The sequence below is a fragment of the Ambystoma mexicanum genome, chromosome 7p (genome assembly GCF_040938575.1).
Source record: "Ambystoma mexicanum isolate Mex_15411 chromosome 7p, UKY_AmexF1_1, whole genome shotgun sequence".
Taxonomy (NCBI): Eukaryota; Metazoa; Chordata; class Amphibia; order Caudata; family Ambystomatidae; genus Ambystoma; species Ambystoma mexicanum.
Window position 1 is genome coordinate 945,051,777 of NC_090939.1, and position 13,719 is coordinate 945,065,495.

The window sequence follows — 13,719 nt, forward strand, 5'->3', positions numbered from 1 at the left end:
AATTCCTGCTCTGGTTTCTAGCTCGTCCCATGAGTCCCCCACTAAAGAAACCAATCGCACTGTAGTAAAGATTCTTTGGCCTGTCCCTCTAAGGTTTCCAAAGTACTGCCTCAAGGGGACCTTCCACAACTGCCTCGCCCATTTGTCTCCACACCTTTTATTTTTTATTTTTTTATTTTTTATTGTGTTTGATTCATCACTAACTCTTTACAAATTTGAGTTTGAAAACATAAGAAGAAGGCTTAATTCTAAACCGTCCAATTTCACAGTACACAATTCATCGAAGTGAGAATTTAAAACATATATACAACGTGTTACAATTAAAATCATACTTTTACCTCTTCCGTACATAAATACATTTCAATTCCTACCCTAGTCATCATCATCTAATAAAATATATGCATCTAAATACAATCGGACCTATACATTTTCATCATTTTGCGCAATCATGCGCTGCATTAGTATCTCCAATAAATTAGTTAACCCGATAAGAAATTTGGTACTGTTCCCCCACATATACTTATTCCATAGTGCAAGCCTTGAAAACTCCATACCTGAGTGCCAATAACTTCCAAAGTGGAAGATCCTAGTTTCTTCAAAAGATGCACAGTAAATCACCAAATGCCTCAGAGATTCTATGGTTCCAGCAATATGGCAAAAACGACATTTCATTTCTGAAATTCCAGGCTTTTCCTTCATCCACATCCATCTACCAATTCGATCATAGGTTGGAAACTGGTTTAAACGAAAGCGCATATATAAGATTCTTGATCTGGGACATGGAAATTGCAATAGGTAACCAGGCAGAACTCCCAACCTTCTTCTAAATACAGCATACTCCTTGTATGCAGAGTAGTTACCTATACGGTCAGATTGCAAGCACCATGTCAACAGTTGAAATTTGCACTTATTAGAGGGTAAACACAAAATCAAGTCCTCTTTAGATATGTTCATCAGTTCCAGTATAGAATCCATTTTCTTTGCAAATCTGGATAAGTCAGCCAGCCCACCGGTCTTAATCATTTCATTCAGATCCACATATAATGTATTTCTAGTGGGACTCAACATTTTCCGGTAATTGTGCAGTTGTCTCCAATTCCATTTCGCAGAGAGGGGTAAGAGGCCAAGCTCATGTCTGATAATATCATTTGGAATAGAGTTTGCTAGGCACAACACCCTTTTCCACAAAATGCCTTGTATCGAATCGAGAAATGTATCAATCCCAGCAATACATAGGTCCAAGATATATAAGATGCATGGCTCAATTTTCAACAGATAAAATTGTATAATTGGAATCAGGAAAAAGTGCAAAATTTCCTGTATAGGATACACATCTGTGCCGTTAATGGTTTCATTTTTTCTCTAAGCAACTTCTTCCACCAAGAAATAGAATTCTGATCAATAAGTGTATATCCAAGGTAACGAATCTCATTTACCATCTCAAGTTTTTCCAACCCAATTGACCAAATGAATTTACTGATTCTTTTTCTTCCTTCAGCAAATGTTATGATTTTAGATTGTGATTGATTAATCTTTAAATTAAGCTCCTCTGCAAAATTAAGAACATCCAACTTGTTTTGTAGCCCAAATGGTGTTCTATCAAATAGCAGCAGATCACCCGCAAAGGTAATGCAGTTCAATTTGAGCTGACCCAACCTTACCGGATAGTTCACTGTATCTTTACAGATCGAATCGATAGACGAGAGATACAAATTAAAAAGGACCGCTGCCAAGGAACAACCCTGTTTCAGCCCAATTTCCGTGGGGATTGCCTGCGTCAGAGTTCCCATACTGTTAACCCGGACCATATAATTCGTCCTAGTGTGTAACATTTCTATCAGACCCACTAAATGAACCGGGATCCCTAGATTACTCATTATCTTCCATAACTTAGTTCTAATTACAGTATCAAAAGCGGAGGTTAAATCAAGTGCAGCCATATAGACTGCACCCGATTTCCCATTTTTAGTTTGACACTGCAGAAACGCAAGTATAGTAGCATTCAGGGAACATCCCATGCCCCTTCAGAAACAAATTTGATATTTTGACAAGGAATCATTTGCAGCGAGGAACTCCTGCAGTTCCTTTAAAATTAACTGCGAGAAGACCTTAGAGGAAGCATCGGTAAGTGCTATCGGTCTGAAGTTATGGGGATCATTAATGGGTCCTTTCTTATATATCGGCACAATTATGGCCGAACACCATGAGCTAGGAATACATCTATTTTCAAATATATTATCAAACTTCAATTCAAGAATCCTTGCCCAAAGTTGCGGATCAGATTTTACCACACAAGAAGGAATCCCATCGGGGCCGCATGCTTTAGATTCCTTTAATTTCGATATGGCATCAATAATATCTTCGGTAGACCATGGGCAAGACTTTAAAATTTACTTGGAATAGACCACATTAGATTCTCCTGAGAATTTACTTGGTAGTTTAAATTTTTTTGTCAGATATTGCACCCATGTTGAAGCCATAATGGAGGGCTCAGCAGAACTAGTAGGGGCGTTTAGTGTTCTAATTAGGGTCCATATTTTCCTTGTATCATTGGACAAGATATTGTGCATCATACTTTGATTTTCCCTGATAGCAATTTCCTGCTTCAATTCATTAATCCGAGTTTTATGGAATCGGATGATACACTTCTTTTCTACATAATATGCATCATGCCCAAGGTTCCGTATAATTAGATCCCTCATTTTTTGATTCTTTAAGGTCTCGAGATAATGAATTTTGGGATCAAAAACATGCTGATGTGCCTTCTGGCTTAATTGCGGCCTAGTGTTCTGTGCGATCCACAATAGATGCACCTGAATGCGACTGCTCATTTCCGCTTCCAAATGTGCATGGGTGCATCCAGGATTCTGGCTGATGCATTTAAAAATTACATCCTCCTTAATCCTTGTCTCCACACCTTTTGTGTATCATCGTTCAACCAGTCTCTAATTACCCTGATCCGTTTTGCCAAGTAGTATGCCCTCATATCTGGTTCGCCATCACTCCTCTGTTTCTCGGCATGTTCATTACCCGTTTTTTACATATACTCTTAAAGGATGCACCAAGCCTTGTAGACTGTATCTGTCTTTATTGCTTACATCAACATTGATTATAATACCCTTCTGGGTATTATAATCAAGGTTACCAGCCCTTCCGATTGACACGTGTTTCGGCTGCTATGTCTTTTTCAAATCCGGGCGAAAATTCAAAATGTACATCCTTCTATTCTAATATCCTTTTGGTCACCTTTCAAATGTTAGGATACCCCCTCCTGCTTGTTGATCTGCTAACTGCTCGCGTCAGTTCTCGTGTACCACATATTCCATGTGTATCACTTAGTGTTTCCCCTCTTTTCCCTCCAGGCGTCTACCAGTAAAAGCTTATTTATTTTTTCACACAATTCTCTCGTGGGTTAACCCTGGTTGCCCGGTCTACCTGCGCTCCTATCCGCTCTTGGGTCCCAAGCCATAAAAGTCTCCTGTTAAAATACTGTGTCCTTTAGCACATGTTTCCAATTTAATTTATTTATGCTGGATGAACCTTGAGTTGGCACATAAATAGTGGCTATAGAGTATAATCTCCCCTTTCCTAGAAAGCCACTGCCAAATATCTGCCACTGGAATCTTTTTCCCATGCCGCTACTTTAACGTTGAGGTTGGTTCGTATGGCTATTAACATCCCTACCTTTTTCTTCCCTTTGTTTGATTGAAATATTTGACTGTATCCCTGAAGTCTAAGTTTGTGCTTGTTGGCCATTTGCACGTGCAGTTCCTGTATAGTCAAGAGGTCTAGTTTGTCCCTCTGATGAAATCGTTCCACTTTTTTCCTTTTCAGAGGGGAGTTCAAACCACTGACATTCAATGACATAATGGTCATATTACTGGCCCTAGCCATCTCCTGGACTATTCAAGGGACTATTTGTGTACCCCTTTACTTCTTGGTTGGGACCCCCCCTCTGCCTCCTCCCTTTTCCCTTCCCCCATCGCCCCCTCCCTTTCCCTCTCCCCCTGGCCCCCTGTGAGTGGACTCAATCAGCCTCTAGCCCCTCCCGAATCGCTTTCTCTGGGATTGAGGCAATTTCTCCTCCCAGCCCTATTAACTGCAGGCTCTCCCAAGCCTATATCTTGATCCCAACTCATGCCTTCCCTCCCCCCAACAATTACATTGCTAACACATTTGCTCTCCCGAGGCTAACTTATCTAGACATTCTCTGGATCACCCTTCTCCCTTTTTAGGTGGCTGTAGGGTCATTTGAAACCTTCTTAATGGTCCTTCACTGTGGACCATTCCCAAGTCCTCTCGGTTTCCTGACTTTTCACCCTGCGTTTGCTAGGTCCTGCTTCTTCCTCCTCTAGCCCAAGTATGCTCACTCCTTTGTTGCAGGATGAGACGTAATGTTGTCGGCCCTCCCATTCGAAAACCAGGCCAAAGGGAAAAGTCCAACGGCATCTAATGTCCTTCTCACAGAGGAATCTGACTACTGGGCCCATTTTCCTCCTCTTAAGCAATGTTATTTGGGACAAGTCCTGAAAAAGTTGTAGCTCAGAGACATTATATTTCAGCTGTTTCACTTTTCTTGCTGCCAATAGGATCTCCTCTTTCTGGCCATAATCGTGTAGGGACACCAGAACGTCTCTAGGTCTGGCTCCCGGTTCTCTCCTCAGCGTGCCCACTCTATGGACCCTGTCCAGTTTCAGTTTGGCGTCCCCTTCCAGTTCAATTAGATCTACAAATATTTTCCAGATTGCTGCCTTGCAGCCTTGAGATCTTTGTCATGTACATCTTCAGTCAGACCTTTTACCCTTATATTCAATCTCCTCAACCTGTTTTCAAGGTCCTCAGTTTGTAGTTCCAGGTTGTGGGTAGCGGTTGTCAGCCTTTCCACAAGTTTGTACGTTTTCCTGGTGTCCTCCGCCAAGTCCTGGAGCGCCGTCTCGTTCGTGTCTACTCTTTCCTCCAATTTGTTTACGTCTCCTTTTACCTCATTGAGAGCTGATGCCAAATCTTCTCTAATCTTATCCAGCTGTGCCTGTACCATTCCTGCAATTTTGTCTCCAAAATCTTGGAAGCATTTTCTAAGAATATCTTGTGTGACCGCCTGATCTTGCCCATCTTCTCCTTGAGGCCCCCCCGCTTTCTTGTTTTTCTGGACTTCCCTGCACTTCAGACTGGGTTTCCGTGTCCTTACTCGATAATTTTTGGATGGTGCCTTCCTGTTTTTTTTAGTGCCTTTGGTTGGTATCTGTGCATCTTTTCCTCTGTTTGTTGACATCCTCAACCTCGGTCCCCGTGCAGAAATGACCTTTGGGTCTACCAGTGCTTCAACCCTTTTGTTTATTAAGCTTACGAGAAAACTCATGCGCAGAAAGTAATCTTCAAGTGCTGTGCTGTCTCAAGTGTCTTTTTCCTGTTGTAGTTCACCCCTCTCTAGACTCTCATTCACTGCGTAGAGTCCAGGACTCTGTCCGGGCTCTTTGTCTCTATTCTTAGGAGTTATCTGCCCCTGCGTCTTCCTTCCTCTCTTCCTTTTTATCCTTACTGAGCGGGTTCCCCCTGTACTCCCAGATTGAGGGCTCCTCCACCCTTATGCACCTCTCCCCTCTCCGGGTTGGATATCCTGCTTGTCTCTATGCGACCTGGAGTCTGGCCTCCATGCTGACGCCTCTGAGGGGTTAAATTACTGGTCCAAATGATCGCCCCTGCTTCCTCCACTCCTGCCCTTGGGTTATTTCCCAAAATTTCTCATGTGTGGGTACAGACGACAGTACGGGAGTGCACGTCTCACCTCTGCAACGCTCTCGTAGATCATGTCTCTCCATCAGCCCTGCTGTGAATCTCGGTGCTGTTCCGCCACTCACCACTCAGTGCTGTCTCCTTCTTTAACCATGCAGCGGGTCTCCACTCCTCCGGGCTCCTTATGTGGTCTTGCCTCCTCCCTGGCACTACAGCTCTCACTCCCCCTTTGGTGTTCCCCTTCTCCGTATGACTGGCGGATCCTCTCACTTCCAGGGTCCTCTTCATCATGCCTCTTCGCTGGGGTAAATTCTCCCTCTTTTCTGGCTCTGATCCCTCGTCCCTCACCTGCGGTGGTTCTGTAGCTGTTTCGCAGATGTGTGCAGGCCCTTTTAGCCACTTCTCCCCCTCACTGCTAGAACCTTCTCTCGCCGGGGTTTGCTCCACTCTGTTTTCCTCCAGCGAAGCTGGGATCCTTTTGTGCCACCAAGGTGAAGATTTTCGATCCTATCACACTTTCGCGCCCGGGGAGGGGATCATACGAAATGCCTTTCAATCTTGTTGGGAGGCAGGAGAGCCTCGGTTACGGTGCCCTAAGTTGGTGGCCATCTTGGAATCAACCTATTTGTGTTTTGTGAAGCATTTACATTTCAACAGATATCATCCTGGCCAAGAATTCCTTTGGTACCGTCTAAGGAACATTGAACTACCTAGATTTCATGAAGAGAGGAATCCTTTCTTTATTGAACTGTGGAACATTGGGAGCTTTCTCTTAAACATCCTGACTTTGTCAAGAACTGTGTTGGAACTCTGTTTGAACTCTGGAGTTCCTTGCTGTTTTGTATTCATTCACAGAATTGACTTTGACGTAAAACCTGGGGGAGTGGAATTCGCTCAGGTTACAATCAGAGACTTTGAAAGTACTGTGAATATAAATATTGACATTGTGCATTGCAATATATATTTTTTTGTTTATGTTTAAGTGTGAGGGACAGAAATGTTGTGTTGGAATATTTCTAACACACGGCGCAGCACACAAGCAATGAGTCGAACACAGAGTTGCCTGCCATGGAGTCTGCCGCTGCACATGCATGCCAGAGGCTCACTTTATTGGGGGCACGTCATGACATGTGATCACCACACTTCGTACAGGAGTAGAAGGTTATGTGGGCAGGTTTGGAATACTGAAGTAAATGGCAAAATGAAGGCTTAATATATGAGGAAGGGATGAATTAGCATTCATTAATGGTCTTGTAAAAGGTGACTAGGCTACATTTCTTGCTTGCAGCATATTTTAAGGCAATCAAATGAATAGCTCATCCGAACATCACTGGGGTTTCTTTTGAAAATCTTTGTTTTCTGGTATGTTAATCATTTGATACAAAAAGACTACAACTTCAAGAAACCATTGACCAGTTACATGAAAGCCAAGGAGTGGAGAACACATGTTCAGATGACATGCAGTCACCTTGAAAAACTATGCTGTTTTCTGGGAGGCAAAAACAAAACGTTTGGAAAAAAACAATATTGTTACCTAATATATGTTTGTTACTGCACTTTCAGTTTTAGCAAAGGGACCAGGAGTTGGAAAAATTGAAGGGTTGAAGGCTGAGGGGAAGCACTTAAGGCGATTATTTCATTTGTTTGGTGTTGTGTGTCTGGGTGTTATTTACTGTGAAACAATAAAGATTTTCCATAATAACTTACTAGAAAGTCTTAATTCTATTAAAGACACGGAGGCGAGCATTATGCTTCTCTTCCTTTATTATACCATATAAGGAAAAGCTCAGCAGCAAGATATTTTGTGTACCTTATATATAAACATACTTATAATGAAGGTGCATCAAACATATAGTAATACATATAATAAAACACCATAAAACGAATCCCAAGTCCATAACAGTTCCAGAATGGTAAAGAAACTCCATTTCCCATGATGCTCCCCAAGGTCATCTAGTTCCCCTGGCCATGTGCCATCTGTCCTCCAATGGGCATGCAGGTATCCCCATAAACAGTCTTGAACCAGAAGTAACTTCCTCTTTCGAGGCTGCGAACTTGGCTATCCGTGAATAATAAGTAGAACACAACTGCGGTCAACCAGAAGAAGAGACGTCGAGCTGTGGATTAGCCAGACTTGTCTGTAGACGCTGTCAAGAAAAAGATACAGAATTATAATTACTTCATGCATATGGTAACCCTCGTTCCCTTGCAGGGTGGGAGAGAAAAGAGCACTGTAATAGCTGTAAGTGGATCTAGGTCACCTGGCCTAAGCCCCGCCCACCTGTTACCTTCCTGGTTGCCGCTCTTTTCCCTACTTAAGAAGCCCTCCAGCCTCTTTTCCTTTGCAGCTGGGGAGCAGGTCTGAGTGGATCTAGGTCACCTGGCCTAAGCCCCGCCCACCTGGTACCTTCCTGGTTGCCGCCCTTTTTCACCACTTAGCAAGCCCCGCCCACCTGGTGCCTTCCTGCTTGCTGCCCTTTTTCACCACTTAGCAAGCCCCGCCTACGTGGTGCCTTCCTGCTTGCCGCCATTTTTCACCACTTAGCAAGCCCCGCCCACCTGGTGCCTTCCTGTGTGCCGCCCTATTTCATCACTTAGCAAGCCCTGCCTACCAGGTGCCTTCCTGCTTGCCGCCATTTTTCACCACTTAGCAAGCCCCGCCCACCTGGTGCCTTCCTGTGTGCCGCCCTATTTCATCACTTAGCAAGCCCTGCCTACCAGGTGCCTTCCTGCTTGCCGCCATTTTTCACCACTTAGCAAGCCCCGCCCACCTGGTGCCTTCCTGCTTGCCGCCCTTTTTCACCACTTAGCAAGCCCCTCCCACCTGGTGCCTTCCTGCTTGCTGCCCTTTTTCACCACTTAGCAAGCCCCGCCCACCTGGTGCCTTCCTCCTTGCCACCCTTTTTCATCACTTAGCAAGCCCCTCCCACCTGGTGCCTTCCTGCTTGCCACCTTTTTTCACCACTTAGCAAGCCCCGCCCACCTGGTGCCTTCCTGTGTGCCGCCCTATTTCATCACTTAGCAAGCCCTGCCTACCAGGTGCCTTCCTGCTTGCCGCCATTTTTCACCACTTAGCAAGCCCCGCCCACCTGGTGCCTTCCTGCTTGCCGCCCTTTTTCACCACTTAGCAAGCCCCTCCCACCTGGTGCCTTCCTGCTTGCTGCCCTTTTTCACCACTTAGCAAGCCCCGCCCACCTGGTGCCTTCCTCCTTGCCACCCTTTTTCATCACTTAGCAAGCCCCTCCCACCTGGTGCCTTCCTGCTTGCCACCTTTTTTCACCACTTAGAAAGCCCCGCCCACCTGGTGCCTTCCTGCTTGCCGCCCTTTTTCACCACTTAGCAAGCCCCGCCCACCTGGTGCCTTCCTGCTTGCCTCGTTTTTTTCACAACTTAGAAAGCCCTGCCCCCCTGGTGCCTTCCTGCTTGCCACCCTTTTTCACCACTTAGCAAGCCCCTCCCGCCTGGTGCCTTCCTACTTGCCGCTCTTTTCCCTACTTAAGGAGCCCTCCAGCCGCTTTTCCTTTGCAGCTGGGGAGCAGGTGTAAGTGGATCTAGGTCACCTGACCTAAGCACCACCCACCTTCTAGCCCTGCCTCTTCCTTCCTGCTCTAACTCTTATATCAAGGGCGTCTCTCGCCCAGGCGTCTAAAAGGAAGGGCAATTCCTGTTTGGACCTGTTCGGACCAGGAGGATCCAGGGCCCGAACCCCTGCTAAGTCAGCAGGTAAGCATGCACCAACATGTGTTTACACCCTCTGTCCCACAGGTCATCCCCACCCTATCTGGTCCCCCCGTGTTGTTCCCTTGTGCCTCCCCACTCCCCACTTCCCACACACAGGAGTCTGTCCTGCTACATTCTGGTTTCACCATCACCATCTTGTGGCCAATGCTGGATTTTACTTTTATGGACTTCATTGATTCACGGTGAGTTACCCTTTCTCAACTCTCATGCTGGACTTCCTTTGCATCTTGTACTCATGGTGACCCTGAATCATGCTGTTCCCATCTTCATCTTGTATCCTGGCTTGCAACATTATGTGTTACTACTGACTTCTGCAGTTGTATTCGCTCTCCCCTCTTGCTTCTCCACTCTTTTTGACTGCTTGCTCTCTGTTCTCTCCTCCTCTTCCTTTATCCCTTTTCCTACCTCCTCCCCTCCTCCCCTTACCTTCTTCGCTGCACTTACTCTATCAGAATTGTCCCTGGACCTAGTATGATAGCAACCTAGTATGATAGCAACCTCGTCTGTCGCTCCCCCATCCCCTTACTGCCCCCCCCCCTCCCTCCAGCACTATCTGAAACGTTGTCAGGCCTAGTATGATAGTCGCTTGTTTTGTTCCTCCCCTCCCTTTCTGCACCCCTCTCTCTCACCTTTTGTTTTTCTCTGGCTCTACCAGAAATAACATCAGGCCTAGTACGGTAGTCGCCTGTCTGTTTCCATTTCCTTCTCACTCTCCCCCTCCCTTCTTTATCTATGTCTTAATTCTTGCACTATCTGAAATGTCGTCAGGCCGAGTACGATAGTTAATTTCACATCCTTACTGTTCATGGCCTGTAAGAATGTCATTGTATTTTCCCTTGTTCCCTCCCTTGCCTTAAAGCACTTTGAAACATTTGTGTATAGACGCTATATAAATAAACAATCATATCATATCATACGACCATGCATGTATTCTCATTTAACAATAGATTGTTGCAATGCTTAAAATACTTTAGAGCAGTGGTCTTCAAACTTTGTTGGCCTGGGCCCCCCCTGAGCAAAGTTTGGGTAGGCCGGGCCCCCTCAAAAGTGCCAGATGGACAGTATGTAGAAATCGCTATGAACGTTTGCGTGCCGTCACCGCACCCTACTCCCAGTACAGACCCTGGTCTCTCCCCAACCTACTCCCACCACTATCCCAGTGCTACCGCCCATCCTGCTCCCACCACAGTCCCATAACACAAGCAAACACACATCCATACACATTTAAATAAAAAATAAATCGCCATAAACGTACCTTCTGCAGGGGCCTGCGCGTGGTTTCTAAAATGCCCCGCTCCAGGTTGCTCTGCCCGTATGTGCGAGGAGGCACAGGAGCATCCCTTCGCACATACATGCATGCAGTGCCCCAGCCAGCATTTCCAATGAGCTATGCAAGGCTGGTGAAGCAAAACACCTCCAGCGTCGCATGGCTCAGTGATCATGTGCGGCCGGGGAAATGAACTATCAAAGGCAAACAGTGTTTCCCTTTGACAGTTCAGCCAGCCCAGGAGCACTCCCTCAGCTGGAAAAAGCAGCTGAGGGAGTGCTCAGTGTTTCACTGGGCTGGCTCCTTGGCTCCTCCATAATGGGTGGGTGGACGCCCCCTCAACCATTATGGATGAGCCGGCAGGCTGGGACTGGCCTATAGGGCGATGACCGTACCAAAAATGCAAAATGCTAGTGTAGGCAAGTCAAAATGGGCCACATTTTTGGCCAATGTGGGCCAGTTTGAGGAGTTACTTCACTATGCAGCTAGTAGTTTTGACCATTGTTGCTGAATACATATTCTTTAAATATCACCATTTGTTTACATTTGAACAAAAAACAACCCCTTGGGTACTATTCAAACAGTCTGTGACTAAGGGACTGAATATCCATTTGCAAATGCTGGACATTTTTTCATTGGTGCCTAAGACCGTTTTATGGTCCAGTCGGATCATATGAGCTGCCCCTTCTCATTTCTTCCAATCAAAAAAAAAAAACATTTTTTTTTTACATTTCATGCTGGGCTCTGGCGCCCCACCTGGGAGGTGGCCGCGCCCCTCTGGGGGGTGCGCCCTACAGTTTGAAGACCTCTGCTTTAGAGTGATGCGCTCCACTCTTTCCTCGCTGGATGGGATAATGCTCGCCTCCATGTCTTTAATAGAATTAAGACTTTCTAGTAAGTTATTATGGAAAATCTTTATTCTATGTCAAGACCGGAGGCTCACATTATGCTAGTTCAAAGCTTACTTACCACAATCGAAGCAGGCTGTTCTACCGGTTTCAGGTAGAACTCTTTGAATATTGACTCTCCTGCCCAATCTGCCATCCTCATGATCTCCTCTAAACGAACACCAACCTGGAAGGCTTTGGAGGCCACGGCTCCTCTAAAAGAATCTGCTGTGCTAGAGTCCAGCGCACCCACCGTGCTAAAGTAGGGGCTGAAACTGCTTTGTGGGGTTTGCAAATAGCTTTGAGAAGCTGACCGTTAGGTGAGGTTCTGAGGGAAGCTGTCACTTATTTGTAGGCTTTCAAACATTGTACCAAACAAAGCTTGGGTTGTTCCCTGAAAGCTAGGTAAGAAATCACTTTCAAATCGCTCTTAGTTCTTCTTCGTATGTGAAAGACAATACCGTCTGGAGAAAAGGACCTGCCATCAAGGTCTAGAGCTCTGACATCCAAAACACTCCTACGAGAAACTAGACAAAGTAAGGTAGTAAGCTTGCCAGAGAGAGCCGTACGTGACAGCTTTTCGTTAGGCGGCCAAGAAAGAAAAAGATTGTGTACTTTGTTAACGTCCCACAATTTGTCATAACGGGACGGAGGCGGCACTGTAAGTCAGACACCTTTAAGCAATCTGCAAACAAGATGATGCTCTCCGAGTGCGGCCCCTTGTATGAGGTCGTGGCCTGCTGAAATTGCAGAGCGATAAGCGTTCACTGTTCTGTACGCAAGTCCTCTTTACACTAAAGAGGCTAAGAAATTGAGAATTTCCTCCAAGGTTGCTGAAACTGGGTGAAAACCCTGGTCCTGACACCAGGTCCTCCAGGCACTCCAGGAATTGGAATACCTCTTGAGGTCTGCAGGGGCCCAGCTCTCCTCAATGAGATGGATTGCTTTGAGGGACATGCCCGTAGTCCTCCATCTCGCCCTGAAATCCTGCAAGCCGCCAGAGTCAGGGACCCGGAGAGGAGCAGAGGGTTAGCTTGCCTCCACGGATTCAAAAGAAGATCCGGAAAGTGGGGTAGAAGGATTGGAGAATCTATAGAAAGTTCCAGAAGAACTGGATACCAGGTCTGAGAAGTCCATACTGGGGCTATGAGAACAAGCTCTGTTTGGTCCTGACGGGCCTTCGCCAGGGTCCTCACTATCATGGAAAAGGGAGAAAGGCGTAGTGGACCCCCTTTGTCCAGGGTTGCAAGAATGCATCTGTCGCAGAGGCTGTTGTGTCGGGCCTCCAGCTGAAGAACACCTTAAGCTGAGTGTTGAGACGGGAAGCAAAGAGATCTTTGGACATTGGATCCCAGATCTGTTGCAGGCAGAGAAAAACGTGTCGGTTGAGTCTCCAGTCGCCGGAATCGGCATAATGGCGAGAATGCCAGTCCGCTATCACATTCCTGAAACCTGGAAAATATTCTGCCATACGGAAATTCAGTGATCCAGGCAGAAATGCCCAAAGTCGTTGGCTAGTTCTGCTAGCGGGCGTGATTTGGTACCGCCCAGATGATTGATGTATTTTACTGCGGATATGTTGTCCATTTTCAGTAAGATACAGCAGCTCACTTTGTTCCTGGCAAAGAGCGACTGCGAATGAGCCCGCAAGAATCTCCAGGCAGTTTATGTGTATCTCCAACTCCTGTGGGGACCAAGTCCCTCCCATGGCTACTGAGCCACATCTCACTCCCCAACCAGAACGACTGGCGTCTGATTTGATGATGATATCTGGGGTGGAACCGAAAATGGCTTTGCCATTCCAGGCCTCCATATGTGTGAGCCACCAGTTGAGTTCCGTTCTCGCCTGTGGGGACAGAGTCAGGCGTTGAGAGTAAGAGAGACTCCGCCTTAGGTGTTGACCCTTCAGTCTTTGTAGTTCTCGGTAACGCAGGGGACCGGGAAATATTGCTTGGATAGACGAGGATAGAATTCCTATCACCCTTTCTGGCTCCCGTAGAGAGATTAGGTCCCTCTGTAGAAGCCTGCGAATCTCCCGCTTGGTGGAATGTAGCTTGGCAGCTGGGAAACAAAGTTGTGCATTTTGGGTGT